Below are 24,988 nucleotides of genomic sequence, written 5' to 3' on the forward strand. Positions count from 1 at the left end.
GTTGTGAGTTGAAGCCCTGCATCGGGCTCCATGCTGGGTGTGAAGCCTACTTTAAAAAAAAAAAAAAAGAAAAATGAAGAAAAATACAAATAAATTATAAATAATAAATTATTACTTATACATAATTTATTATTAATAAATAAAATAAGAAAAATACAAAGTGTCAGCTTAAAAAAGCAAACTGTTTAACATAAACATTAAAATATTAATATTAAATAAACATTAATTAATATTAAATAAAACATTAGTTTTTTATTAGTAATCTACATGTGTACTGGTTAGCATTTTTATTGCAAGTGACAGAAATGTAATTCAAAGTAACAAAAAGAAAGATGGCAGTCACATGCAAATTTAAATATATATTTAGATTATATTGTATACCATTTTTGCCTCTTTTTTAAATATAACATTAGGAGCATTTCATCATGATTAAATAATTTTACTTTTCACCTTTTTCTTATTATTTACTTTCTTACATTATTTCAAAAGTGCTCCATAGCATTCCATTATGTGCATGTATCATAGTGTATTTATTTATTTATTTTTAACTTTTTAAATGTTTTTATTTATTTTTGAGAGACAGAGTGAGAGCAGAGGAGCGGCAGAGGAAGACAGAGAGACAAAGAATCTGAAGCAGGTTCCAGGCTCTGAGCTGACAGCACAGAGCCCCATGGAGGGCTGGAACCCACGAACCATGAGATCATGACCTGATCTGAAGTCTGACACTTAACTGACTGAGCCACTCAGGCACCCCATCATAGTGTACTTAAATACTGCTTTCTTGGGGCACCTGGGTGGCTTAGGTCATGATCTCACAGTTTGGGGGTTCGAGCCCCGCGTCAGGCTCTGTGCTGATAGCTAGCTCAGGGCCTGGCGCCTGTCTTTGTATTCTGTGTCTCCCTCTCTTCTGACCCTCTCCTGCCCATGCTGTCTCCCTCTCTCTCAAAAATAAATAAAACATAAAAAAATTATTTTATTTAAGTTTATTTATTTATTTTGAGAGAGAGACACAGCACACGAGTCGAGGAGAGGCAGAGAGAGAGAGAATCCCAGGCAGGCTCCTCACTGCACGCGCAGAGCACAACACAGGCCTTGACCTCAGGAACTGTGAGATTTTGACCTGACTGAAGTCAAGAGCCAAGAGCTGGACGCTTAACTGACTGAGCCACTCAGGTGCCCCAAGAAAGGTTTTATTAAGTGATATTTGAACAAGGCAACCTGAATGATGAGTGCCTTCTTAGGCACCTAAGTAAGATAAAAGGCATGAAAACACAGTTATATGTCACAGTATCTGGCACATATTATTCAGTAAATATTGTTGAATGAATAAATGACTCTTTGAAAAATCAGAAAATGAAGCAAACATTAAAACACGAAGTGTAAAACACGATTTTAAAAGTTAAGTCAAAATCATAGTTGGGCAAATAAATGTAAATGCTGTAAACTGCTCAATTAAGAGATAAAGTCTCTTAGAATAGATTAAAATCAAATTTCAACTAAGTGCTGTGATGCACATTGAAACCAAACAATGCAAGAAAGTTGGAAGAATCAGAGTAAAAAGGAATAAGAAAAAGAAGGACAGGAGAAAGTAGGAGACAATGAGAAGGGAAAAAATAGAGGGAAATGATATTGACATTTCCATAAGGTAGGATTCAAATGGCATAAAATGTATCATTCATAATAAACATGATGTGGTCATGCACTTTCATGTGCTAAATAACATAGCATTAAGACATTTAAGTGAGACCTATTAGACACTTAAAGAGAAAGAAAGAGAAATATAATTGCTGTGGAAGATTTTAACAGATCTTCATATTCATTGAGTTAAACAATAATGATTATTTATTTCTATTTATTATTTATTATTAAATAAATGATTAAAAAGAACACAGAATATTAGGATAATACAAAAGTTGAATAGCTACAGATAGAACATTCTCCCCCACACAAGACAAGTATGTAGCATGTTTTCAAGCATCCTTAAAGCTACCTTAATCTCTTTCAGAAAGTAGAAATTTTTTAGACCACATTCTTTGATCATATGTTCAGTACACCAAATTAATAACAAAACTTTCAGAAACAACCAAGCCCTAAAACTCTAATCTCTAAGAAATGTCAAAAGTACTTGTACACACGGGGTGCCTGAGTGGCACAGTCGGTTAAGTGTCTGACTCTTGATCTCAGCTTACGTCATAATCTCATGGGTTCATGCGTTTTTGCCCAGCATCAGGCTCTGCACTTGGGATTCTGTCTCTCCTTCTCTGTCCCTCCCCTGCTTGAGCTCATGTGTGTGCTCTCTCTTTCTCTCAAAGTAAATAAATAAACTTTTAAAAAATGTACTTGCACACATTAGAAAATAAAGACACTGAGGCTATTAACATATCAAATGTTGTGGTTTGAAGCTAAAAGCTTTATTCAGGAGTGATTTGATAGCCTTAAATGCCCGAGAGATTGCCCTAGTCATTTACCTGTGATTGCTGACATCCAACCTTGATCAAGAATGAAAGCTAGGCAAATGTTGGAATTGATCCACTGTAAATTCATGAATATTTTTTCTTTTCCTTTTTTTTTTTCCTTATCTTTTAATGATTCTGATTTTAAGAGAGAAAAAAAGTCTCATTTGATCCTTGAGCACTTGCCAACCTCTCTATTTTTAATTGTGGAGCCAGTGAGCTAGCAGCAGGCCCAGACCGTTCCACAGGAAACAGTATTTGGCTGGAATCAGGTAATATTTGTTTTCACTTTATTTATTTATATATTTATTTATTTATAATGACTGAAGTATAGTTGACAATATTATATTAGTTTTAGGTGTATATCACAGTGATCCAACAATTCTATACGTTACTCAGTGTTCACCACCGTAAGTGTAGTCATAGCACAGCATTATTACAATATCATTGCTTCTGTTCCTTATGATGTACTTTTCATCTCCATGACTTATTTATTTACAGCTGGAAGTTTGAACCTCTTAATCTCGCTCACTTATTTTTATCATATCCTTTGCTGCAGAACTCATGTTTGAAGACACCAGTGTGGAAAATTATAGTGAGGTTCATCTTCAAATTTTAGGTTCTGAAGGAACATATGGAACATAAGCTAAAACAAATTTAAATGGAGTAAAGTAAAATGCAAGATTCCTTTTTCCAGTATAAAAGAATTGGTTTGGAATATTCTTAATCACTTACGTATGAAAGCATTTATTATAAAGACCAACCTAGCTAACTTTTAATGGGCTGTGAGTTTTGGGTTACTTCTGTTTTATAGTGTATATTTTTTAATTGATCATTCTATAACAAGCTTGTTAATTCAATTTGAATTTTCTATGTGCCTATGGCAAAACTTTATTCCTTTCCTTTCTCGTTATACCCACCACTAATGGTCATGGTTAGGCTCTTGGGTACCACATACATGGTTTTCTTAAAAAGTTTTTTAGGTAGCTATGAATATTTAAATTTTTAACGTCTAGCTAGTTAGTATATTCTGTTCTTTAGTATATTTCTGTTCTTTGTTCAGTAAAAACAAATAATATTTCTTCCATTCTTGCTGGAAAAATTCTAGCTATTCCCTAGAAAAGGAATCAAAGATTCAGAATTGTTTTTTGCTTACACTGAAAAAATTCAGCATATAAAGTATGTCAAAATCTTTTGTGACCACCCATTAAAAATCAGTTTCATTAATCTAATTCAAGGCACTTTGAGATTTTTTTTTTGAGGGGGGGAGTATAAGTGAGGGAGAGGCAGAGAGAAAGAGGAAGGGAAAGAGAGAGAGACAGAGAGACAAAGAGAGAGGCAGGGTTCAAGCTCACCAGATGCAGGGCTCGAACCTACAAACCATGAGATCATGACCTGAGCCAAAGTTAGATGCTTAACCTACTGAGCCACCCAGGCACCAAGATTATTTTTTTAAATGTAAATGGCCAAATTAAACAAAATGAAGTATAATCAATGTCTCATTGAATTATGGATAATTAGCTTGACCTTGCCTAGGAACTTTCTTTCCCTATCCATATATTTATTCCAAGCAACATTATTATAGGTATGTCTTATATAAACTTTCTATTTAGAAGTTTAACCCTTTTGAATGATTTTTTAGGTCTTTTTAACTCTGACAGTCTTATTCACAAAGGTTTGACCATATTATTATTTTGGATTATTTGTAGATATTTTGGTGTGTAGTGACTACTGTCACTTAGTAAGTGTTAATAAAACACGGGAAAGTATATAAGAAACAACAATTACGGTGTTGTAATAACACTAATTGAGAGGGTAGTGTGTGCCAGACACTATTCCAAGTGCTCTACTTGTATTTTTTTATTCTTTTCTAAGTGTATTTATTTATTTTGAGAGAGAGAGATCGAGTGAGCATGAGCGAGGGAGGAGCAGAGAGAGAGGGAAAGAGCATCTCAAGCAGGCTCCACACTGAGCACGGGGCTCGATCTCATGACCATGAAGTCATGACCTGCCCCGAAATCAAGAGTCTGATGCTTAACCCACTGAGCCACCCAGGTGCCCCTACTTGTATTTTCATTTAGCCCTCACAATAACATTTTAGGTAGATCTGTTGGTATTTCTATTTTATAAATGAGGAAACTGAGACTCAGAGAGGTTGAATAATTTGTCTGAGGTCAAACAGCCAATGAGGGGCAAGGCCAGATTTTGAACTCATTGCCGTCCAGTTCTAGCTTCTGCACTTTTAACCCTCAAGAGTTTCATTTTCGTGTAGAATCAATGAAAAAGATCTAAAACCTCTGTAACTGAATTATTAAGGCTTGGATAACATAAAAAGATAATTTATTAAATTTTTAAAAAGAAAAATAATATTGTTCCTTATAATCCCAGATATGTTAAAATAGGATGGCTCAGTTGTCTGTGTTACAATCTTTATTGACCCTCTTTTCTGTTTAGGAATTTTCTCTTTTATACAAAATAGAAAGCTCAAGAAGATATTGGCCAAATATTTTATTTTGACAAAAGTTTTGGAGAATTCTTGGTTTCATAATTTTTGCAGTCTGTTATTCATTTCATTTTATAAAGCCCTCCACCTCCACCCCCCAAATGCCAGGAACTGCTGTGTCTTATTTTGTAGACTAGCATGTGGTAAGGTCAGGATTTAAACTTAGGGACTATTTAGAATTATATGAGAAACTGCAGATTCTTGATAAAGCCCAGAAACAGGAAGCAGGTGTCAGAGTGTAGTCATTTCACTCTATCTAGAAATATGTGCTCTGTGACTGGCTAGGTGGTTTAACTGCCATATTTAATTCACTGATTAGAATTCATGAATGTAGAACTTAAAATGAAAGGTTATTGCGAAAGCCAACTTAAAATTTTTTTAAATTAATTTATTGGTTTTTATTACTCTTTTTTTGAGTATGGAGACACACAATGTTATATTAGTTTCCAGTGTGCAACATAGTGATTCAGCTTCTCTATACACGATGCTATGCTCACCACAAGCGTAGCTACCATATGAAAGCCAACTTTTAATCTTTTGTTGGGAAGGTGCTTTGTATTAAAGGTTGCTTGAAAAAAGCACATGTGTGTATTTTTCAGGATGTATCCATGAAGCTCAATTTAGTCACATAATTAAATTGTCAAACAGATTCATTAAGTTGGTTTTAGACTGAGAAATTGATAGTGAACATAATGGGAAAAGTAGAATTTTACTTTAATTATTGGTCATTAAAATAATTATGTCTCATATTTGTCCTTGAAGAAATGTTTCACATCTGATGCCATCTTGTTTCATCATAGTAGCTCAGTGAAGTAGTTAGGAAGCTGATATGATCTTCATTTGACTAAAAAGGCAAATTAAGTTATGGGGAAATGAACGGACTTAATGAAGGATGAGCAGGTCTTTAGAATAACATGCAGAACTAGACCTCAGACTTCTACTCCTTTCTAGTGACCTTCCAAACGACCACACCTTTCAGAGAAGGTGATTGCTAAATCCTTAAAAGTCTCAAGTAAGACATTGTTTATTTATGTAATTATGTATTATAACTCTGTTTCAAACTAGGATAACTGACTCATTCTATAATAAACTGTCCAATGGCTATAGATCATGTATGATGTAGAAATTCTTGAAGAGAAATTGAGCTGTCGCAATGATACACATATCATTTAAAATCATCTGTCCTATGAAGAAAGTAATAGGCATCAATTAAATAAAAGACAGGGAAAATGGAAAAAAAAGCAAAGGCATTTTACAAATACAATTTTAGCAATTTTTCAAGCTATCATTACCATGTGTTAAGTTATATTCCTAAGATAAAATTAATTATTAATAATTTATAGAGGACTAAGAGTGTTATCATTTAATAAAGTGTTTATTTTTGTGGACGAGCATGGCTTAATTGGGAAAACCTATAATAATAAACTCTTTATAGTGATCAGGCAAATCAGAGATAATTACATGGCCCAGAAATAGATCTTCTTTCATGGTATGCAAATATAGGCTTGTGTCATATTTTGCGGTAGGGCATCTGGTAATTTCTACTCTTTGTTAATAGGGTCCCCAAGGAGTAGTCCTCTGACTTTCAGGACATCAAAAACAGAGGAAGGCATTAGACATTGTTTCAAGAGAAATTGCACAAACAGGGTCTGGAATGGGTGAATATGCATATTTTTACAGTTATAGCTATAAGAACCCTTTACTTTCTTATCACGCATCAATTGTAATCATTAGTTGACCCTTCTGGATTCGGCAGTGTATGCCGAGGGTCAAGCATATTCATAGCCCTTTTGCCTTTGAGCATTTGAATACCTTTAAACATTTGTTGTATATATACCCTTTCTCATAATACTCATTTCAAGGTTATCAAAATCTTTAAAACATCTTGACATTAAGTGTAGCCATACATGTCTGTCCATTATGTATATGCAAATGATGGATTTAGGTTATAGTCCCAAACAAAGCAGTCTGTGTTGCATTTCCCCCACATCAGGATCTCATTTCCCCAGAACGGTCTCTTTTATCTTAGTACCTTCTGAACAGGTCTCAGGGTGTCCTGTGCCGTGTCTCCTCCAGGCACACAGGATTTCTTTCCTCCCTCCCTTTTGCTCTCTACTCACAAACGAAATAGACCTGCTGTGACCACAGAACCACTCTCAAGGCTTCAGTTTTGCTAATCCAATGAGCTCATTCATTCATTGGAACATTACATTTGAAAGGCTTTGAATTCCTGCATTTCACATATGAAGAAATTGGGGTTTGGAGAGGCGAAGTGGGTAAAATGAGAGAAAATAAGGACCCCCTTTGGCTCTCAAGAAGAGAAGTAAAATTTTCTAGAAATGTTAGTGTCATGGGGAAAAGTTCGGTTCTATTTCCACTTCTTTTTCTCTACCAATGTTTAAAAATACGGAGGGGGGAATGAATTTTGACTATGCAAGACTTACATTTTAAAATTAAAAAGCAAAAATCAGTAAGTGGGACTTCATTAAGATTAAATGCTTCTGCCCAGGAAAAGAAATGATCAACAACATGGGAAGTCAATCTATGGAATGGGGGAAGGTATTTGCGAGCCATATATCTGATAAGAGGATAATATTCAAAATATATAAGGAACTTGTACAACTCAATAAAAAAAACAGTTCAATTAAAAAATGGGCAGATGACTTGAACAGACATTTTTCCAAAGATGACATATAAATGGCCAATAAATATAGGAAAAGGGGCTTAATATCACTAACATCAGAAAAATACAAATTAAAAACACAATGAGGTATTATCCCACACCTGTTAGAATGGGTATTATTATCAAAAAGATACCCAATGATACAAAAAGATAACAAATGATACAGAGAAAAAGAAATCCTTGCGCACTCTTGGTGGGAATGTATATTGTTGCATCCACTCTAGAAAACAGTATGGAGGTTCTTCAACAAATTAAAACTAGAACTACCATATGATCCAGCAATCCCACTTCTAGGTATATATTCTAAAATGAAATCCCTATCTCAAAGAGATATATGCACCCCCGTGTTCATTGCAGCATTATTTACAATAGCCATAACATGGGAACCATCTAAGTGTCCATCAATAGATGAATAAAGAAAAAGTGATATATGTACACAAAGGCGTATTATTCAGCCAAAAAAAAAGAAACAAATCCTGTCCTTTACGACATCATGAATGGACCTTGAGGGCATTATTAGTGAAGTAATTCAGATTGAGAATGACAAATACTAAATGATTTTACTTATATATGAAATCTAAAAACGCTTTAGAAACAGATTGAAATGATAATTTTCAGGGGCTGAGGTGTGGGGGAAGTGGGGCGATGTTGGTCAAAGGGCTCAAACTTTCAGTTATGGTATGAATAAGTTCCAGGAGCTAATGTACAACATGGTGACTATAGTTAACAATCCTGTATTGTAGACTCCAAAGTGGCTATGAGGAGAGAGGCTTAATATTTTCACCACCACCACCACAACGAAATGGTAATTATGTGAAATGAAAGATGTGCTAACTAACGTTATTGTGGTAAACACTTCACAATATATACATATATCCAATCATCATATTATCCACCTTAAATTTATACAATGTTATACGTCAGTTCTATTTCAATAAAGCTGGAAAAAATTAAAACAAGAAACCTGTCATGGAAATGGCATTCCATAAATGGTTATGAAATATAAAACGGCATATTCACCATAAGGCTAATTAAAGCTTAACCTTCAAGGCCCTTTACTTATCTGGGCCCCTTCCAAAGGACTACTATTGTGCTCACATAGTGAGATGTGTTTGTAAATTTGATAATAAGATATTTTATCTGCAAGACTTTTACTCTTTCCACCTTAACTGCCCTTTTGCTAGACTTTTCCAGGTATACTTATGTGCCTCCCAGGCTGTTCTGTGTGTGGTATTGTTAGCCTTCTTGGTGGTTTGGTGGAGGAATATCTCTACCTCAGATAATTTAAGGATATTGAAAGTAGGGCTAGATGTTTGGCTGCTGTGTGAATGATCTTTAGTCCCTAGCACAAGAAATATGTGGGTAGTGCTGGAGAAACAGTTTGAAAGATGTGCAGTCAGAACCAATCCATATGTGGAAAATTCTTCCAATCATTAGGCATGTAAAAGCTTATTAAACATAACATCCATTTAGCCATGTAAGCAAGTGTTCTGGTTCTCCTTGTCACCGAATCAAAACTAGAAGTTCTCTCCTGTCAGGAATATAATCAACAAGGAAGCATATTTAGTTATAATAACACTCCAAAATAAAATTATTTTTCATATATTTGTATATGAAAATATCAATAGATATTTCTCTATCGAGAAGTATATTGTAACACATTTTCAGACCTCATCACAAAGTCATTCACTGAGATATATTTCAAATAGAAAAGGATAAATTGAACCTAATTAAGAGTAATAACTTATATGAACACCTTAGACAAAGACTTAGTGATTTGACCAGATATTGACATCCACAAAACAGCATGAAACTCAGCTCACTACAATGAATCATCAGTAATAAGCTTATTGAAGGTTGTCATAAAGTATTTAAGATCAACTTGCACAAGAAATTTGAAATGTCCTGAAATCTTATAGTTCACGTATGAAAGAAACTTCGTCTCAAACCTAAACTTACACATGATAAATTAGCAGTGGAGCTAAATACTTTTTCAAAACTACCCATGATAAAAAATACATTTCAACCTGTTATGCCAAAGAAATGACTGTAAATCCTCTTACTGTTTTTATAAAAAAGTGTATTTAAAAAAAGTATTTGCATTTGAAGACACTATCAGACTATGCAGCCTAGAGTTGTAGGGAAAGATATGGAAGAAGATGTCAGGCAGTTAATTCATTAAAATGTTAATACTGCTTTGCTAGATTCTGTGATAATGGTATTTGTCAACTTATAAAAAAATTATAATTGGTTGTGATCTTTTTTCTCATTTCCTATCTGATTTTGTATTTTAATTATTTTTCTTAAAGTTTCTGCAAATTGTAATAGTTTCAGGCTTCATGAAACCTGGATCTGCCTCACTTCCAACTAATACAGAGTCTGCTGCTTGATTTTTAATGTTGAAGAAATTACAAAACTTTTCAAAGCCAGGCTCTCATCTTCTCTGAGAATAATGAATACTGCCTGCCCAGATAACCCATAGGGCTTTGGGTTATAAAAGACAGACGGGGGGGAAAGGGAGGGGAAGGAAAGGGGATCGAGAGAAAGAGAAAATACATGAGAGAGAAATTTTAAACTGCAAAGCAATGTACATGAGCAAAATGCAAAGTGATCTCTATGACCTATTTCTATAGTATGTGACCTACTCCTGTCTCTTCTTAGCATATAGCTCATCATTTTACTTTTTTGTTGATCATTTGGCATTGCGATTTTGAATGTGTAAACTACATAGACTGACTCTCCCTTCAGCATCCATTAATCTTCAAGTGTTAGGAAAATACCCCCCCCACCACCACCACCACCATGTTTAAGTCACTGTCCTTATAGTTTTGGAGGCAGCTGAAAACCATTTCAAAGTGGTATGAACTTTGGGAAGGAGTTTAAGAATTTTGGTGACCCCTTTTAAATGTCCTCATTCTACATCCATTTGTTTTCCTCTTTTAATGGAAAGTAATGCACGCTATCATCTATTTTTCCAAGGTACAACATGGGACAGGTCAACGAAATTTTATGTCATGCTGATTAAGAGTTTCCAGTTTTCTGTTTTCAGTATCTGTGCCTTCACTGCTCAAAGCCTACCTTCAGCACCCCAGTGCCACATTTGAGACTGCAGCACCCCATTTCAAGGTACCAAATTCTACTTAGGTCAAGGTTCTTGGTCTCAAACAGAATTCTAGCTAGTTTAAGCAGAAAGAGATTTATTGAAGGATACTAGTAGCTCTCAGAATCTTGGGAGAGCCATAGAACCAGTTTTGGTTTTCAGTCAAAAACTAACAAACAAAATAAAATAATCAAGCAAAAAAGCAGTCGTTTCAAATGATTCATGAATGGATAGAAAAGATGTGGTATACCCACAATGGAATAATACTCAGCCATAAAAAAGAATGAAATCTTGCCATTCATGACACATGGGTGGGCCTAGAGGGTATAATGCTAAGTGAAATAAGCCAGACAGAAACTAATACCATATGATTTCACTTATATCTGGGAGCAAAACAAACAAACAAATGAAGAAACAACAAAAGAGAGAAACAGACTTATAAATATAGAGAACAAACTGGTGGTTGTTGCCAAAGGGGAAGGGGTGAGGGATGATAATGGGTGAGGGGATGAAGAGATACACATTTACAGTTATAAAACAAGTAAGTTACATGAATGAAAACTACAGCATAGGAAAGGAATATAGTCAATAACATTGTAATATACTTATCATGGTGAGCATTTCATAATGTATATGATTGTTGAATCACTATGCTGGACACTTGAAACTAATTTAATATGTTATATGAGCAATACTTAAGTTAAAAAGAAAGAAGAAAAACAGTGGTACTAGGAGCCTGTAGTGCGCCAGGCAGGTAGAGTACTATGTGGCAGAGTCTACTTAATTGTGTCAGAGGAACCGCTTGGCCACACCACTGTGCTCTCCATAAGAGACATGCTCCTGGCATGCAGTGGCCGCCTCTCGTTGCTCATTTCTCATCCAAGTCCTGGCTAGATGCCTCAGCTTGCCAGGAACTTAGGCCACCTGCCTGCACTCAAGTGCAAAGAGACTAGGGAATGTTGGTGTCGGAATGAGGGAGAGGGAGCCAACCTGCAGGCTGCCAGTTTCCTGCTTCTTTACAAATTCATTGTGAGAATTCAGGCAAGGTATTTAACCTCTCTACTAATCCATCTTCCTAATACTTAATGTGGGGATTTTGGACGCCATGAAATCCAAGAATCCTTACGGTAATACAAATCTGTCCCTGCACTAGTTAGGACTCTGGCTTCTAGTGACTGAACTCTGACATGCACTAGTGAAGGTGAGTCCATGGTATTGGCTCTTGTAACCTAATTGTGGGAAGGGTAAGGGTGTAGTTAGCTTTAGGGCTGTCTGTCTCATTGGACCTCTTGCTTGCCCCCCTCTCTGTGTCTGTGTGTTGTTTTCTGAAGACCAGTTTCTTTGGGAAGCTGGAGAAGTGGCTAAGGCTTGTATCCAAACTATTCTGAAGTCATAAAGGAAAAGAACTCTTCTCCCAGAATCAGATTTTAGGTCCAGAAGGCCTTTTTAATTAGCCAGGCTTAGTTTTTGTGCCGACTCCTGTGGCCAGAGGAGTGGAGTCTTTAACCAGAGAAGACATGTCACACAGGTATGGCCACCAGAGAATTTGACCTGAGGCAGTCTGGCACCCAATGTGACCAGGACAGATTCTAAGAGCTAGTGTGCCACAATATGTGACATGGGATTTCTTCATTTGTTTTCATTTCAGATACTTCAAGTGAAATAAACTTCAGTTATTTTGTGAATCTGCATGTTGTATGGGGCTGTTAAGCCCCATACTAATACCACATATGACTCAGCTCCTGTGTTCAAGGAGCTTAAAATTTAATGGTAGGGATAACAGCAATACAGGCACATGGAGTCCTAACTGTAAACAAACAAGATCATGGTTTTAGGGAAAGATCTGAATCCTCAAACAGATGAATATAGAAGTTGAAGTTCACATGGAGAACAGTTTTGCCAGCCATTTGACCCAAATCATATTCCCAAGCCGAATACAACTGATATTTGTATTTTAAGATCAAATGATCCTAATGATCAAAACATCATAGGTAAAAGAGAAAATGGATGTTTTTTTCTTCAACTTTTGGCCTTTATCTTTTTTTCTTGGATGTTGCCTATGTTGGTACATAGACAGCCTTTTCTTTTGAAAAGTCACATTATTGTACCGAAATGTATTTTGCCTTTAGCAATAAAGGTGATAGTATGGTTCTTTGGTCTTGTATTTTCTGAACATAGCTTGCTTGTAGAAAAGAAAAAAAAGTCTATTTTCTTCTTAGATTCAAGGAATAGTTAGCTCTCTCTAAAATTTATCTGTACTGTATTTTGCATATTAAATTATAGAATGTTGACAATTAGATTGTTGAAAAAGTGTGAAAAGTTGCAGTCAGTCTGTGTTTTGGTTCATCAAACAAATGAACTTGGTTTTATAATCTGAAGCACATGCATATTAAGTAGATAAAAGTAATTGCAGTAAATCCTGGCAATAATCCGGATGTTTCAATAATGTCACATTGTTAATTCTGAGTTTACTTGTAACACTGTTGCATAAGGGTCTTACTTTAAAATTTTTAGTCTGGTTGGCCTCTGCTTCTCTGATGATTAATTGAATTGATTAGATTTCATTTAATTAGATTGTATACTTTAATGTCATATGAAAGCATTTTTGAATGCATTTTGTACCCTTTTCATTATGGGCAATTTGTATAGATTTAGGCAGTGGTTTATATATGCTGTTTATTTCTTTCTTGAAATTTTTATTGTAATAGGCAGTAACCAATGTGTATACTTCATGATGACATAGGATCACTCCTTGCATTATAAGGTAGATGACCCTTAAAACTAAATGGCAATCTTTAACATTCCAGGGATTTAACCCACAATTTTTGATGAATACCAATGCTATAAAAGAAATGTTGTCTTGGTGTAAATCAAAATCAAAATCTTGGCATTACAATCTAATTGAGAAGTTTGTGTCCTCATGGAGCAGAAAAAAACAACAATGACAGTGAGAGGTTGAGGCACCTGGGTGGCTCATTCAGTCAAGCATCCAACTCTTGGTTTTGGCTCAGGTCTCAATCTCAGGGTTTGTGAGTTCGAGGCCTGAATTGGACTCGGTGCTGACAGTGCAGAGCCTACTTGGGATTCTCTCTCTCTCTCTCTCTCTCTGTTGCTGTCTCTCTCTCTCTCTCTGCTCTTCTCAGGCTCATGTGAGCTCTCTCTCTCAAAATAAATAAATAAGCTTAAAAAAAACAAAAACAGAGGCACCTGGGTGGCTCAGTCGGTTAAGTGTCCGACTTCAGCTCAGGACATGATCTCAACAGTTTGTGCGTTCAAGCCCCGCATCGGGCTCTGTGCTGACAGCTCAGAGCCTGGAACTTGCTTTGGATACTGTGTCCCTCTCTCTCTCCCCTTCCCTTGCTTGCGCTCCGTTTCTCTCTGTCTCTCAAAAATAAATAAAACATTTATAAAAAAAGAAAACACAAAAACAATGATAGTGAGGAGTATAGGATGTTGTGGAAACATACAGCAGGAGCCCCCACCCCAGTCTAAGCAGATCAGAGCAGTGGCAACTTAAACTGAGAATCAAAAGATTCCTAGGAATGATACTTAGCCTTGTGAAAAATATTCTAGTCTGAGGAAATAGCACGTGTGAAAGCCCTGAGGTGAAAGAGAGGTTGGGAGTTCTGGAAAAACTAAAAGAAGTTCCATTCAGCTGCAGCACAGACATGGGGTCAGCGTAGGGAGAGGGGTTAGGAAACTGATGCCAGGAGAGGCCTAACATGGGGTAAGATTAGCAAGACTAAACAGAATGGGTGGATCATGGACTTTGGTTGGGCTGAATTCCCAGGACTTACTGTTTAACTGGATTTGAGAAACAAGGGAAAGAAGAACGTGAAGGATCATTCTGGCTTGGATCCTGGGTAGATGGTGGTGCCAGTCATAGAGGAGGACCATGGGGCAAGAAGCAGGTTTTGGGGGGGGGGTCTGTGNCAAATGAGTATCTTTTAAAATAGGCTTACAGGGATCTGCCAGAAGAGGCAATAAAAACCAGGACGGAATGCTTTTAACAATTCAAGGAAAGAAAGTATTTCCAAAAGGCTTGAATGGTCATGGTGTCAAATGCTACATGGAGGTCAAATAAGATAAAAACTGAAAAATTCCCATTGGATTTTGCACTGAGGGTGCTGTTGGTGACCTTGGCACAAACACTTACAGTCAAGCAGCTGGGGATGAATCCAGATGTCCCGAGTTGAGGGGTGAGTAGGAAAGAAGGAAGTGGGAGATAGCGAGTGTAGACAGCTTTTTAAAGAAGAATGTTAGTGAAAGGGAGGGTAAAGATAAGGCAGTTGCTAGATGAAGATGGGAGGCTGGGGGACACTCTAATATGGAGAGGCTTGAATGTGTTAAACACTGATGATTTGGAACAATTAGTGGAGAGAGAATGGTTGAAGATACTGCAGTGGGGGTGCAGTCAATAGACAGAGATCTCTGGGAAGGTGGAAGAGACGATGGGATGCACAATACTGAATAAGGGGTCTCTCTTTAAAAGAGGCAGAACGGGTCCATTGTCACTTAGGAATGCTTTCCATTCAGGTAACAGAACCCCAGCTGCTAGTAGTGCTTCATTGAAGCAGAGGTTTATGTTTTCTCACGTGAGAATCAATTTGAGACGCGCACATGGGCATGGTTTCTGTGTCAATGGTGTCAGCACTGACGGCTTGACGTCACCTTATTCGTCTTGGCCTTTTCCTCTTAGGCTGTGATCAAGGCAGGACAAGAGGGGGCAGAGGTGATATTGGCTGTACCTGGTCCTTTAATCAGGAAGTGTTGCCAGAAGTTTCTGGGAGACTTCTGCTTATGTCTCATTGGCCAGCATTGTGGGGGAGGCTGAGAAAGCTTTCTTATCTTCCTGGTTGAAGAAGTTAAGGGACACGGGGAATTGGGAGTGGCAGTTAGATCAGCCAAATGGCAGCATCTAACACAGAGCAAGTGCAGAGTTTGTTAAGTTTGGTACCATGCAGCTAAAGGGCTTCCATCTGAATTTCTGTTTCCTTTGAAGTTGGAAATAAGCCCATCTGCTATGCGTGACAGAACAGGTGAAGGTGGTAAAAATCGGAAATGCCCCTTTTGGAGAACTGGGGAAACTGGGGACTGATGAAAGTCAGTGACGGTTTTCCAAGCAACACTGAGGTTTGATTCAGATTAGAGACCGTGGGTTCATGGGACATATGACTAGAGGAAGGTGTGGCTGCTCAAGGACTATTCAGTGTGTGACCACAGGACAATGGAAATGTTATGTGTCACGGTTTAGTACACTTTTGATGCATAGAAAGTGATTGTATCATTTAATCATTTTTACTTTGAGGGGTTTTTTAAATGTTTATTTGGGGGGGCAGGGAGACAAAGAGAGAGGGAGATAGAGAATCCAAGCAGGCACTGAGCTGTCAGCACAGAGCCCGATGTGGGGCTCAAACTCATGAAACATGAGCATCTGACTTCATGACCTGAGCTGAAGTCAGATGCTTGACCAACTGAGCCACCCAGGTGCTCTGAGTTGTTTATATAAAATTCATAATGTTTTCTTTTTAAAAATTTGTTATTCATTCTGTAAAAGCCATCATTTAACATGTTTTAGGTATGTCTCATATATTTCTGTGGAATATTTTTCCACAACTTTTTATTTTGAAATTTTGCAGATCTATAGAAAAATTGAAAGAGTAGTAAAATGAACATCCTTATGCCATTCACGGACACTCACTAATTAACATTTTCCCACATTTTCTGTCTTTTTCTTTTTTTCTGTCTCTCTGTCTCTTTCTCTCTACACAAACACACACACTTTTTTTTTTTCCTGAGCCCCTTTGAAACTTTGAGTTGTAGACAATAAGACACTTCAGCTCTAAATACTTCAGCATGCATCTCCTGGTAATTGGGACATTCTCCTACGTAACCACAACAGCATAATTTTTTGCCTCTTAGAGAATTGTTAATATCATCAACTAGTATTCAGTATGTTTTCGTTTCCCACTTGTCCCCAAAAATGTCTTTCAACCCAGTCTGAAGGAGAATATTTGAAAACTATATTTTTAAATTACTTTAATAGATTTTGAATTGCCCTTTAGCAGTAGGCTTAATGCTGAAATTTTGTTGCTATTTGTCAGGGCTTTTCCAACCTTTCTAGAGTTTCATTTAAGATGCACACAACAAGGTATAGTGTCTTGTATACTATACATACTTGTAAATGTGTATATATGTAAAACTTACATTTGTATTGGCTTTTTGTTTTTCTGATTTCCTTTAGCGGTACCCTCCCTACCCTCCCACTTCCCAGTTAATGACCAACCTCTCCATCCTTTATTTTTTGACTATAGATGGGTATTGTGTGATAAAGTATCTGCATTATTTCTTCAACATACCCATTAAAGCCTATATTTGAATATATATTGTAAACTGTTACTTTCAACATACCCATTAAAGCCTATATTTGAATATATATTGTAAACTGTTACTTTCATTGTTCAAATGGTAAATGTGACTTAATATTTGCCCAGATGGATGAAGTAGCTATGTTATGGGTATATTAGGAATGTTAATTAATAAAATCTAATTCAGTGACTGAGAGGAAGGTGTTTCATACAGAAATCCAATTTACCTTTTGTAAAATTGGAAATACTAGTGACTAATGTCCCTGAGATGAAGAACACTCTAGGAAACATGGGGTGTGCCTAAATATAATACAAACATATTTCTTCCTTATCAAGGAACTGAAATTCTAAAACAACATGGAAACAGACATGTAAATAAAGAATTGATAATGAAAGGGAGCACGAACATTGAAGCTGTTTGCCAAATGCAGGAATAGGATTAAGGATATTTAAACAGGAACAGTTCCTTGACTTATATGTCTCCTTTTTCATACTGATTTAATCTGTTAATAAAAATGGGGTGATCGCAACTTGAGTAATTTTCCAGGCATTTTCACCATCACGCAAGTGTATATGGTATGGTGAGTGTACCGGTGAGTTTTCAGTGTTTGGCACATATGTCTCCACATCTTTGACTCAGGGCCTTTTTGTGATGAGTGTACTGTTATTAACTCTGATGAAACTTCAGTTGTCAAATATGCCTGCATCTGAGCAGCCAAACCTGGCTGAAGGAAAACATAGCCATCCTGAAAGGCTTTCTTTTCTTTTATTATTTTTTAAATGTTTATTTTTGACAGAAAGAGAGAGTGGGGGAGGGGCAGAGAGGGAGACAGAGGATCTGAAGCAGGTACTGTGCTGACAGCAGAGAGCCCCATATGGGGCTTGAACTCATGAGCTGTCAGATCATAACCTGAGCCAAAGTCTGATGCTAACACACTGAGCCACCCAGGTGCCCCAAGAGGCTTCCTTTTCATTCATGACCACCACCCCATGAGACTAACAGTTCTGACTGTTTCTCTGATCTGTTCACTCGCCTGCAGGATTACATCATTGTTTCTTACCTTCTCTCTGTACCCCTCTTCGCTCGCTCTCAGCTACTGGCTCTGCTTGGTACTTCACTGAGGAAATGGAAGCAACAGAAAACTGTCCGTGTTCTCCCACCATCATATCCTCAAACTTAACGTGATCAGGAACCCATATCGTGAATTGTTTTCCCACTTTTTTTTTTTTTTTTAAGTTAAGCATAAACTATTCAGGCTCTGTGCGAAGACAGCCCTTTCCCCTGGACACTAGATTCCATCCCTCTCACCTGTTCAAGGACATCAGGCTGGGAATTGTCCCCTTTTCTCTTGCATTATCAATTCCCCCTGTCTCCTAGATCTCTTTCACAGCCTATTAGTATGTTTAATATGTCCCATCATAAGCACAGCAACAACAAGAGTACTTCCTCGACCCCTTCCTTTACTTACTAGTTCACATTTTATTTTATTTTTTTTTTTATTTTTTTTTAATGTTTTATTTATTTCTAGGAGAGAGAGAGACAGCGTGAGCAGGGGAGGGTCAGAGAGAGAGGGAGTGACAGACTCTGAAACAGGCTCCAGGCTCTGAGCTGGCAGTCAGCACAGAGCCCGACGCGGGGCTCGAACCCACGAACCGCGAGATCATGACCTAAGCGAAAGTCGGACGCTTAACCGACTAAGCCACCCAGGCGCCCCTACTAGTTCATATTTTAAAACTTCATGTCATGGCAAAACTTTAGTGCAGGTGTTGAACTTCCACCTGGTCTCATTCACTCTCAAGTTCACCGTTGTCCGCTCTTGTCCCCACTCCAAACAGAAACCGCTCTTCTCAAGGTCGTGCAGACTCATCTTTCATCTTATTCACCCATCAGCAGCACTTCTTTTTCTTCAGTGAGTTAATTTATTGTGAGAGAGAGAGAGAGTGAGTGCAAGCAGGGGAGGGAAGAGAGAGAGGGAGAGAGAGAATCCCGAGCAAACTTGGCACTGTCAGGGCAGAGCTGTGTGTGGGGCTGTGAGGCCATGCCCTGAGACGAGATCAAGAGTCAGATGCTTAACCGACTGAGCCACCCAGGTGCCCCCGTCCTCAGCCCTTCTTATAGTTGATCACTCAGTCCTTTGTCCACCTTGTCTTCTTTTCTCCCCATTTTCTTTGCTAGTCCTTCTTTTCTTCCGGCCCCTTCATGGTGGAGAGTCCCAAGTTAGCCTGTCTTCTCTAGCTTCACTCACCCCTATGTCAGAGATGCTTAACCTGAAGTCCACAGACCTGCTGTCTGTGACCTTGCAGACATTTCTTATTTTCACTAGCCTCTAAATGAAACTTTTCATTTCCTGCAATTATGAACGTAAACAACCAAACTGATAATAATATTAGCCATATCTGCAACTTTGTCTCTAATTAAAAATCACAGATGTTTTCATCTCCTTACAGTTATTACAGATATCTTGAAATATTAATCCACATGACTTCTTTAAAGTTACTGTAGTTTGTTTATTGTTAGTTCTTATTATACAGTATATTAATAAAAGATAATGTTACCATAGTATAACTTTTCAAATATTTTGATGCTATGTTTCATTATAATTGGTTTTCTTTATACCGTTTATATACCAAAAAATATTTAAAAGATATTTTATGCATTTAAAAAATATCATTCAGGGAAGGAGCCTGAGGGTTTTAATAGACTTTCAGAGGGATTTATGGCACAAAAACTTTTAAGAGCCCATCCTCAAAATTATCTTTAATCTCAGTTTTAAATACTATTGAAAATTATATTTATATTTCCAACCACAACCTCCCTTTTCAGCTAGTAAATACCTGTGTTCACCTGCCTACCCAACATTTTATCATAGATGCCTCATTAGTGCCTCAGACCTGCCTTCTTAAAAACCAGTTTCCTGAATCTCACACATTCTCCAAACCTGTGTCTCTTAAGAGTCTTCTCCCCTCAGTTGGGCAAATCCATTTTTCTAGTTGCTGAGGCCAAAAACCATAGAATCAGCCCTGACTCCTCTCTTTCATAAACCACATCTGATCTAGAGACAATTTCATTGACTCCAAATTCAATTCAAAATTGAAGGAAAGACATTGCTATTGTCAGCCCATTCCTAGTTTAGAAGTCGAGGCTGCTCATAAAGTTATGTCTCAAGGGGAAAATGTTTTATAATGGAATCCTGTCCATTATGAATTTTTTTTGTCAACCTAAAAAATGATTTTTTATTTTGGTATATTAGTATTTTTCTTGAAAATACAGCAGGAAGCATTAATGGCCGCTGTTGGTATTGCCAACATTCTGTGCTTTCCCCGATTCTAGCCTATTCAAGCCAAAGCAAAAACAAGATAATTGGATTATGTTACTCTGTGACCTTTTCCAATTCTAATATTCTGTGATTAAATCTTGCCAATGAGTAATGTGCTTTTAGAGAAATCAGTTTATTCACATTTAGGAAAAAGTAAGTGGCACTTAGGAAAAAGTAAGTGGTGTTTTTTTGTTAGCCACTACTTGTTTTCTTCTTAATGAAAGTCAGCATATAGAAAATACTAATCCTCTTTAAGTTTCCAAAAGAGCCCTATCAGTGCTACCTCCAGGGCTGACCACTTCTTTTTAATTTTTTTTTAATGTTTATTTATTTTTGAGAGAGAGACAGACAGAGCATGAGTAGGGGACGGGCAGAGAGAGAGGGAGACATAGAATACTATGCAGGCTCCAGGCTCAGTAACACAAAGCTCAAACTCAAGAACCACAAAATTATGACCCAAGCCAAAGTCAACTCTTAACCAACTGAGCCACCCAGGCGCCCCAAGAATTGACCACTTCTTACCATACCTTGTGCTAAACTCCAATCGAAATCACTGTCCTCTCTGCCCTAGATTGTTGCAAAAGTCTTCTAACTTCCCAGAGTCACTGTTCTTTGCAATACTCTCTGCATCTTGTCTCTACATAGCAACCAGTGTGATCTTCCCATGGTAGTTTCCCACTGCCATTAGACCAGAATAGAAGCTCCTTCTATGGCCACAAAGCCTCACCTGTGGGATCTGCCCATCCCACTGACCTCACCTCCTCCCTCTCACCCCTCATTCATTGCTTTTTTCCTGCTCCTTGAGCATGACAAGCCCAGGCCTCTCGTTTATGCTACTCTATCTTGACATCTTCCCTGGAAAGCTCTATCCTGACCTCTTCTGATAAATTAGGTATGAGCTTGGGTGGGATCTCCCCAGAAAGGTCTGTCTTTATCACCACAAATGAAATAACGCCTCCCCTAGTCGTTCTCTAGTCTGTTACTCTACTTCTTTTTAGCATTAAAATTTACCACTACCTGGGGCGCCTGGGTGGCTTAGTCGGTTAAGCGTCCGACTTTCGCTTAGGTCATGATCTCGCGGTTCGTGGGTTCGAGCCCCGCATCGGGCTCTGTGCTGACTGCCAGCTAAGAGCCTGGAGCCTGTTTCAGAGTCTGTGACTCCCTCTCTCTCTGACCCTCCCCTGCTCACACTCTCTCTCTCTCACTCTCTCTCTCTCTCTCTCATAGAAATAAATAAAAACATCTAAAAAAAATTTACCACTACCTGCAGTTATACTATGTATTTATCATGTCTGTACTGTCTAACTCTCTCTTGTAAAATTAAGCTCTCAGAGGTCAGGTTATTGTTACCATTCAAACCCACTTGCAGGCACTAAGAGTAGCCTAGCTCATGTATTACTGGCACAGTACATTTAAGTGCAATAAGTGGATGAATGAACTAGGTGAAAATGACAACAAAAACAAAAATTACAAGACTGTGTCTCTCCAAAGGGCTAAACTTTACTTACAGGGAACCCAATGGATACCTTCAAATCCTTTTCCTTACTTGTTATGAGTTGATTGTATAATTCTAAGCACTTACTCTTCAATATGTTGGTTAACTCTTGTAGTAAAGTAATTCCATACAATGCATTATCCTGATGCAGATTAGCAAAAATTTTATTAGGTGAGAGTAAAAAGTCTAGAAAAAAACTGGAAATAAATAATGGCCAAAAATACATATATTGTTTTTGGGTTACACAATAAACTGAGAGAATAAGTTTTAGAAATAAATGATCTAGGGGCGCCTGGGTGGCTCAGTCGGTTAAGCATCCGGCTTCAGCTCAGGTCATGATCTCGCAGTTCATGGGTTCGAGCCCCGCGTCGGGCTCTGTGCTGACAGCCAGCTCAGAACCTGGAGCCTGTTTCAGATTCTGTATCTCCCTCTCTCTCTGACCCTCCCCTGCTCATGCTCTCTCTCTCTCTCTCTCTTTCTCAGAAATAAATAAAACATTTTTAAAAATTAAAAAAAAAAGAAATAAATGATCTCTTTTTCAAAGGCCAACAATTTAGCAAAATTTGGAGTGAACTTTACAGTGTAATTTCTGGAATGAGCAATGAAAGAATCACCTTTGCCATCTTATTTTAGGTACGAGAATTGAGTTTGTATTATGTACATACTGGATGTCAGTCTTAGAGATAAGTGTTTCCTAATAATCAATGCCAAACTTGTATAGGCCATACTGATTGTATTTTTGGTTGTTGATACTACTTTAAATATTAATTTGACACTTCCACGCTTCTTCATTTATATATATTTCATTTGTGAACAATCATAAAATCCCATGTGACCCAGATAATGGGAATCAGCAATAAGGACTTGCTGTTGGGGGCTTTAACAGAGGTCAATAACTATAAAGTGTTTCACTAATAGGAAAAGAATAAGACAAACCTACTGTTGACCTTTGTTTCACATTAAAATGACCGGAGTTTGACACCAAAATGACAGCTGGTTAAAACAGCTTGAGATTTCAAAGTGCTTGAGTATATATAAATATTATGACTGATCTCATAAGTGTGTTGGAAACCCCTTTAAGAAAGGTCCTTGGCTTAACAGTTTGCTACATTCTCCCCTGTTGGTAAGAGAGAAATATCATATACATTCCCCACCAAAGAAAGTTTTATAAACTTCTAGATTTAAAGGAAATAGAATAATTAAAAATGTGTCATTGGACTCAACAGAACCAAGGCTGGAGATTAATACTTTGAGTATAAATTACTAGCTCGTACACACCTAGGGTTCATATTCCTGTAGTTTGGTAATAGGACAGATACTGCTCCAGATTAACCTTATGTGATGAGATGCCAATAGTAGTAGGTTGTGGAAAATTCACCACTAAGATTTGTTTCTGCCACTTCCTCTTCTACAATGGAACCTGTTAGGACAAAGGGAGCTGGCAGGGATGAAAAGATGTCACTGACAGACCATTCCCACATTCTCACAGCATTCCAAAAGGCATATCTACTGGCAACCCTGTACTCCTTCAAATGGTATCAACTTTATTTTTAAAAATCTTATCCAAGCTACTGTTTATCCTAAACCTTATATTATAGCGACTTGTATTCTGTGCAGTTTTCCGTAGGCAAGAAAAATTTGGGATGACAGGAAAGAATAGGAAGCAAGAATGATAAACAAAAGTCAGAATGATATAGTTTGTTAGTGGACAGAATAGATTAAGATTATCAGTAGTGCAGAGTTCAAGCAGAAGCTTTCCCATGAGGTTTGTAACATTTCTAAAAGACGTTAGCATCAATTAGTGAATAATTAATTCATGACAGTGGAGGCTGACCAGGACCATGTAATCAGGGTGGGGAAGCAGGTCCGAGGCACAGAGAAGCGTCTATGCAGATCTCCAGCAGGTGGGGGAGGGAAAGAAGAGGCAGAAGGCATGGTTGCCATAGGTTCAGATGAATAATTTCATTTCCGTGTTTACTTTTTAATTTTTAAAGGGTGTCTGGGTGGCTCAGTCGGTTAAGCGGCCAACTTCAGCTCAGGTCATGATCTCACAGTTCGTGGGTTCCAGCCCCATGTTAAGTTCTGTGCTGACAGCTCAGAGCCTGAAGCCTGCTCTGAATTCTGTGTCTCCTTCTCTCTCTCTGCCCCTCCCCTGCTTGCCCTCTGTTTCTCTCTTTCCCTCAAAAATAAATAAACTTTAAAAAGATAGTGCATGCACACGGTACAGAATTCAAACAATGCAACAGAAAATTGATTGAAAATTAAGTCAGCTTCCTACTTCAGTTCCCAGACCCCAGGTCCCCATCAGAAGGCCAAAGCTTTCTTGTAAATTCTTCTATGCTCTATGCACAAACATTTATATATAACTCCTTTTTTACAAATGGCAACAATAGTATTACTTACAGCGCCTCCATTTTTCACACAGGTCAGTTTATTCTAAACCTTGCTTTTTTACCTAATAGATCAGAGTTTCATTCCTCCTAACTTCCTCAGTGCCTTTTAACAGCCACGTTATATTCTGTCTTTTGGGTGTGACAGTCTCCGATGATGGACATTTAAGTTGTTTCCAGTCCTTTGGTTCCATAAACAGTGCTTCAGTCACAGCCTCATGCCTATGAGGTCATCTCTTTTCTTTCTTTTTTTTTTTTTTTTAAATATTTTTAGTTTATTTCTAGGATAGAGAGAGACAGCGTGAGCAGGGGAGGGTCAGAGAGAGAGGGAGTGACAGACTCTGAAACAGGCTCCAGACTCTGAGCTGGCAGTCAGCACAGAGCCCGACACGGGGCTCGAACCCTCGAACCGCGAAATCATGACCTAAGCGAAAGTCGGACGCTTAACCGACTAAGCCACCCAGGCGCCCCAGACATGGCTTATTTTTAGTAAGAGCTTTCCAAATAATGTATATTCCTTTTCTCAAAGGAATCCTTCCTGTTCTTAGCCCCACCTCCTTTTGTGGAAGTACTTGAAACAGATGTTAAGGAACTCACATTATAGATTGTATATTTCATCAAGCAGTGTCACATTGAGATTCAGTGTGAATGATCTAAACCCTTCCTCCACTTCATGGAG

The 24,988-nt window shown here is 37.7% G+C and overlaps 1 long non-coding RNA gene across 5 annotated transcripts in view; it reads left to right on the plus strand.

Annotated features, from left to right (window-relative positions):
• LOC144237261 (uncharacterized) overlaps positions 1 to 24,988 on the plus strand; it is a 110,701-nt gene that overhangs the window by 27,105 nt on the left and 58,608 nt on the right. For 4 of the 5 annotated variants that reach the window (XR_013336805.1, XR_013336806.1, XR_013336803.1 and 1 more), the window contains exons 5-6: positions 2,603 to 2,725; positions 10,619 to 10,765. This is a non-coding gene — a long non-coding RNA (uncharacterized LOC144237261). The remainder of the gene's footprint in view (positions 1 to 2,602; positions 2,726 to 10,618; positions 10,766 to 24,988) is intronic. The other variant, XR_013336804.1, reaches the window with a different exon arrangement.

The sequence above is a fragment of the Crocuta crocuta genome, unplaced genomic scaffold (genome assembly GCF_008692635.1).
Source record: "Crocuta crocuta isolate KB4526 unplaced genomic scaffold, BGI_CrCroc_1.0 scaffold166, whole genome shotgun sequence".
In the NCBI taxonomy this organism is placed as follows: Eukaryota; Metazoa; Chordata; class Mammalia; order Carnivora; family Hyaenidae; genus Crocuta; species Crocuta crocuta.